The sequence below is a fragment of the Aedes albopictus genome, chromosome 3 (assembly GCF_035046485.1).
Source record: "Aedes albopictus strain Foshan chromosome 3, AalbF5, whole genome shotgun sequence".
Taxonomy (NCBI): domain Eukaryota; kingdom Metazoa; phylum Arthropoda; class Insecta; order Diptera; family Culicidae; genus Aedes; species Aedes albopictus.
The window spans coordinates 40,262,339-40,268,338 of record NC_085138.1 but is presented as its reverse complement, the minus strand read 5'-3'; positions in this window follow the sequence as shown (position 1 = coordinate 40,268,338).

Sequence of the window (6,000 nt, the reverse complement as noted above, 5' to 3'; positions counted from 1 at the left end):
TGATGATGGCAAGGTAGACGAAATCCTCCACCTCCTCGAAAGTACATATCCTGGTTTATCGTAACATTACTACCCAGACGGATCCGGTCATGTTCGGTTCCGCCTACCAGCATGTACTTTGTTTCTGAGGCATTCGTCACCAGTCCGACCTTTGCTGCTTTGCGTTTCAGGCGGGTGTACAGCTCTGCCACCGTTCCAAATGTTCTGGCGATAATGTCCATGTCGTCCGCAAAGCACACAAATTGACCGGATTTTGTGAAGATCGTTCCCAGGCTGTTGAGCCCGGCTCGTCGCATCACGCCTTCCAGAGCGATGTTGAAGAGTAGGCATGAGAGTCCGCAACCTTGTCGCAGTCCCCGACGAGTTTCGAATGAACTGGATAGTTCACCCGAAACCCTTACGCAAACGCAGTTTTGCACACCGTCCATGGTTGCTTTAATCAGTCTAGTCAGCTTCCCATGAAAGCCGTTTTCGTCCATGATTTTCCATAGCTCTGCGCGGTCGATACTGTCGTATGCCGCTTTGAAGTCGATGAACAGGTGATGCGTTGGGACTTGGTATTCACGGCATTTCTGGAGGATTTGCCGTACGGTAAAGGTTGTCGACCGGCCGTCGATGAAGCCGGCTTGATAACTTCCCACGAACTCATTTGTATTAGGTAACAGACGACTGGGATAGCATTTTGTAGACAGCATTCAAAATAGGTGATCACCCTGAAGTTCTCACATTCCAAATGGTCGCCTTTCTTGTGAATGGGGCAGATTATTTCTTCCTTCCACTCCTTCGGTAGCTGTTCGGTTTCCCAGATCCTGACTATCAGCCGGTGGCTGGCCAACTTTTCTGGGCCCATCTTGATGAGTTCAGCTGCGATACCATCCTTACCAGCTGCTTTGTTAATTTTAAGTTGGTGAATGGCATCCTTAACTTCCCTCAACGTGAGAGTTGGTTCATGTCCGTCCTCCGCTGCACTGGTGTCGTCGTTTCCTCCGTTGCCGAGGTCTCCCGTGCCTACGTTCTCCACGCCATTCAGGTGCTGATCGAAGTACTGCTTCCACCTTTCGATCACCTCACGTCCGTCCGTCAAGAGGCCTCCGTCCTTTTCCCTGCAAATATCGGCTCGCGGCACGAAGCCGTTGCGGGATGCGTTGAGCTTTTGGTAGAACTTCCGTGTTTCTTAGGAACAGCACAGCAGTTCTATATCTTCGCATTCCGCTTCTTCCAAGTGGCGCTTTTTCTCCCGAAAGAGGGGGGTCTGCCAAGGGTCTGCTGTTTCCGCTTCTGTTTGTAACGTTCCATGTTCTGTCTGGTCACTTGCTGCAACATTACCGCCCGCGCTGCGTTCTTTTCCTCCAAAACCGTTCTGCACTCTTCATCGAACCATTCATTCCGTCGATTCCGTTCCACGTACCCGATGGTGCTCTCGACTGTGTCGTTGATGGATGCTTTCACTGTACTCCAGCAGTCCTCTAGAGGGGCCACATCGAGCACACCCTCGTCCGGCAACGCTGCCTCGAGATTCCGCGCGTATGCGGTGGCGACATCCGGTTGTTTTAGTCGCTCCCCAAGCAACACACATGTTATAATAGAGTTACGGCAGCGCAAGTTTTGGTTGTATAGAAGTTTATTTGACGTAATTTTAGCATTGTGTTTAAATAACGTAAAATAAACTTCTATACAACCAAAACTTGCGCTGCCGTAACTTTTATATAACATGTGCGTTGCTTGGGTCTAGGTTGTACCGTGGCGGTCGTCGGTACCGTACATTGTTGATGACTGAAAGTTTTGGGCGCAGTTTGACCATCACCAGATAGTGGTTGGAGTCGATGTTGGCGTGGCGCCACGATAGGTCCTGACATCGATAATGTCGGAGAAGTGCCGTCCGTCAATCAGAACGTGGTCGATTTGATTTTCCGTCTGCTGTGGTGATCTCCAGGTGTAAACGATAAGGGAGACTGTGTTGGAAAAAGGTGCTACGTATGGCCATGTTTTTGGAGGCGGCGAAATCAATGAGTCGTAGGCCGTTTTCGTTCGTCTGCTGGTGGGCGCTGAACTTTCCAAACGTCGGTGTGAATTCCTCCTCCTGGCCTACCTGAGCGTTTAAGGTTGAAGGATTCGTAATGAATTTATTCGATGATGATGACTGTCTGCTTCTTATTGATCTTCTTGAACGTCAAAGACCAATTTATGATTTTTATGGACCAAACGTTAACTTACCTTCACCTGCGTACATTCATTGAAAAGCTAGATAAATTACCAGTGCATTTACATAATATTTTCAAATAAAAATGCTCCCAAATCTTTTAAATCTGCTAAAGTTTAAAATCTTATTTAATCACTGCTTATACCACGACTAGCATGACACTTCCTACTGGAACGCACACACTCCCAGTAAATCCTTGCAATCCATAAACTTGAAGCATTTTTTGAAGAAAATTCCACAGTTTACCTTGTTTTTGTAGCTTTAAAAGGCGTTCATGGCACTCACTGATCATTTTCCCGTTGCACAAAACCCACTTTTTACCTCGAAACAACTTCGTCACTTTAAAAACTGCTTTTTAAAAACGTAAACGAGAAACGAACGAAAACACTGTATTGTAACTCCAAACAAATACTTAGCGCAACTTCGAAAAACACAAAAAAATAACTGCGCACCAAGCACGTACATCGAAATATCCGCGACCAATTCTAACATTGTTGATCACAGCAATAATAATGAGGTTTCGAGCTACACACTCACTACGCCAGCACAGACCACACTACAGACACTACACGCACCACGACCGAGCCAGAAAATCATCATCAATGTACAGTTGCCAGTTTTACTTCTTGGGTTTTTTAAACCTGATTTCTAAATTAACTTCAAAATCATTGAACACTGTGATAAAAAATAAATGAATCATTTAGATTAATTCTTTATTATTGAGCAATTATGGTTGAGCATATTATACGTTTATATCGTAAGAAAAATTACTCACGATAAGAAATAATATATGTCGGGGCCCGTGGCGCAGTGGTCCACACGTTCGCTTCATAAGCGGATGGTCATGGGTTCGAACCCAGCCCCGGCACTTGCAGTTTTTCGTCAGTTGCTCTTCCCCCCGAGAGCAGCTGGCACCTGACCCTCTTCGGAGCATATAGCTCCAACGGACCCGGAATTTGGATATCGGCAAACCGCAACTCATATAATGGACCCCCCAATCGGACTGGAAAAGGAACAGCAGCCAAACATCAGCATCATCGTGCTCATCATTCTACCGTGGACAGGGTAGAAAAGTTGAAGCAGCACAAGGCACCAGTTCGATATAGTTAAATTAGAATAGAATACATGTAGGCGTTGTACAAAAGTGCAGCGTCCTATTGGAATCGCTCACGTAGTGCCCGAGTGGACAAAAGGACTGTAAATTAGGTTAAGTGAATAAGAATAAAAAAAAAATAAATAAATAATATATAATTTCGCTTATTGTTTCCCTTGATTTGGCAACAGTGCTCGTCAGCTGATATTTTCGTTCCACCCCATTTCTCCCGATGGCTTTGTAAACAAATCTTGCGCAGCCTGAGCGTGACTTTTAATTTGAGTTCATGATGTGTTATCATACCCAAGTAACCAGGAAGCATTTGAAATAGCATTACTCCAGCATTATAGTAGTCCTCACGACAAGGCATTTAATGCTAATTGGCCGTATATGCGCCTATAGTGCTACCTCACAGCAGGTTTTGGCAAAATAACGGGCTGCCTGAGTGCAGCACCTTCAGGAACGTCGTATCAAAATGTCATAGAAGCGTAACGCCTCGTCGAGCAAAACAATACGAAAATAGATTTACGTCCGCTCCTCGCTCTTCGCGCTTTCTCGCCCTTGCACACTCCAGCTGATATTTGATAGTACTTTTTTGCATATTTTAATAGTTATTTGGATTTGAACTTACGATCCAGAGGTTATTCGTCCATGTTTGCTGCTCAAGTTTCTGTAGCACGCTACAGGATATGCCACAGCTGTTCCGATGGCGTGCGCTGGTTTAACCGCCAATATAAAGAATAATTCGGAAGCAGCTTCAGTTCCAACACCCAAAACTTGTTTTCTGTGTACAAAGCATTTTCATTACCTCTTCGATCTAGCATATGATTCCCTCTTCCGCATAATTTTATGACCCGCCAAAGCATTTACCGATTCGGTACATACTTTTCGACATGGTAATTGTTCGATGGCCATGTTTCTAATCTGAACCAGCTGCAGCAATGTTTTCTGTGGAGCTTTTGCCTGAGTACGGGAAAAACCTAGGGAAAAATGAATAAGGAACTCAGATGCACAAATATGTCAACAGAGGCATAGACAATGTAAGAAAGAGACAACATGCGTTATCAAACACGTAACATATCACATATCTTCCATACTCTTTGCTCTTAGCATTTGAAGAACAGTTAAAAAGCATTCTGAATGCTTCCAGGCGAAAACACATCAAGCAGTTGAAGTGCTAATTAACAGCCAAAAGCTTTTGAGCAGCACAGCTTATGCTAATTCAAGGCCGCTATGCATTCGAACTGCTCATGTAGAGCAGCAAGCAGTTCAAATGCTTAATACGGTCTGCTCTACGGCTTATCCAAATGCTTAGTGGTTACCTGGGTAGTAAGTCATTCTTAGTTTGGAATGCACCAAAAACGAAAAGTTGGCAAGCGTGCGCAAAGCTATCATTGTTGATAAATTGTGCATGCTGGATGATGTTAATGATGGTGGATCAAAGATGACTTATTACAGATGTGGTTCTGTACCCCTTACTAAAGCATGAATGTATTATGTATATCGAGAACTCACTCTATAGATTCCAGATGTGAAACGAAGACTTAGTAGTATCTGTTTGTGTGTCAAACCGATTTTCTTTTAAGGAGTGTTCAAGTCATATTTCATTTGCCCGTTTTTCGTACAATGTTGTAAATCAAAAAGTGATGTTGGTTTCGTTTCGAATGAGTCTTGCAGTAGACAAATGCATGTCGAATCTTTGATTCAAGTTGGTTAGGCAGAAACAAATGTAATTTAGACTTTTTGTCTACCAACCACACTCCCCCCCCTTAACCCTTTAAAAAGTTTTGGCTGGATAAAAAATATTTATCAAAATATCGGGCTTTGGTGACAATTATTTAACAAATCCAATGGGGTTTCAATATTTTTCAGATTAAATGCCCCCCCCCCCCCCCCCCAGCCAAAGAGTGGTGGGTCAAAAAGTGAAATAAATATTTGTAACGCCTTATTTTCATATCACATTTCTATTTAATTGGCTTCGACTTACTCACTTCAGTGTAACTAAAGACAACTGCCAAAGGCACCCAAAATCAGCTGATTTTAAACCTCTTCTGATTTGGCCTATCACGATGAAAGCTGCTCCCAGCTCGCGTGTGTTGCCGCAGCTCTGGTAGATGGTATGATTACCTTTAAACGTTCGCACCACGGATCCTGTTCAACACACCTCCTGCAGCGCTACGATTCCGAACCAGCGCTCATTCAGTATATCGGCGAGTATGCGGGTGCTACCGATGAAGTTGAGAGATCTGCAGTTCCACGTACCGAGCTTCCAATCGCTAGTCCCTTTTCGTCGCTGTGGTCGTCGCCATTGGTATCGGTTCGCATTCTTCTCTTGTTGATTTTCCGGTGCTAGTCTTTTTTACGGCTGGCTCGCAGGGCCTGACACCAACCCACTAACCCAGGGAGCTGGGCTTACCTTCCCGGAAGCTACGTGTTCTGCATTGGCATTTCCTCCAACTACAGTGCTAAATAGCTAGACTCAAGCGCCAGTCTTCGCCAGGGGTGGTGTTTTTAATGGGCGTCCAGGAGATACTATTTTACCTGAGCTTCCACCCTAGCAGACATGTATATCTTATTCGTGCTAACAAAATTATTTTTTGTCAAGTTTTAGTGTAGTTATGATTTATTCAAAATTTATACAAAATTGATTTCAATGTGTGAAGAATAATCTTCATTTAAGTTCACGAATAAAAAGAAATTAAAAAAA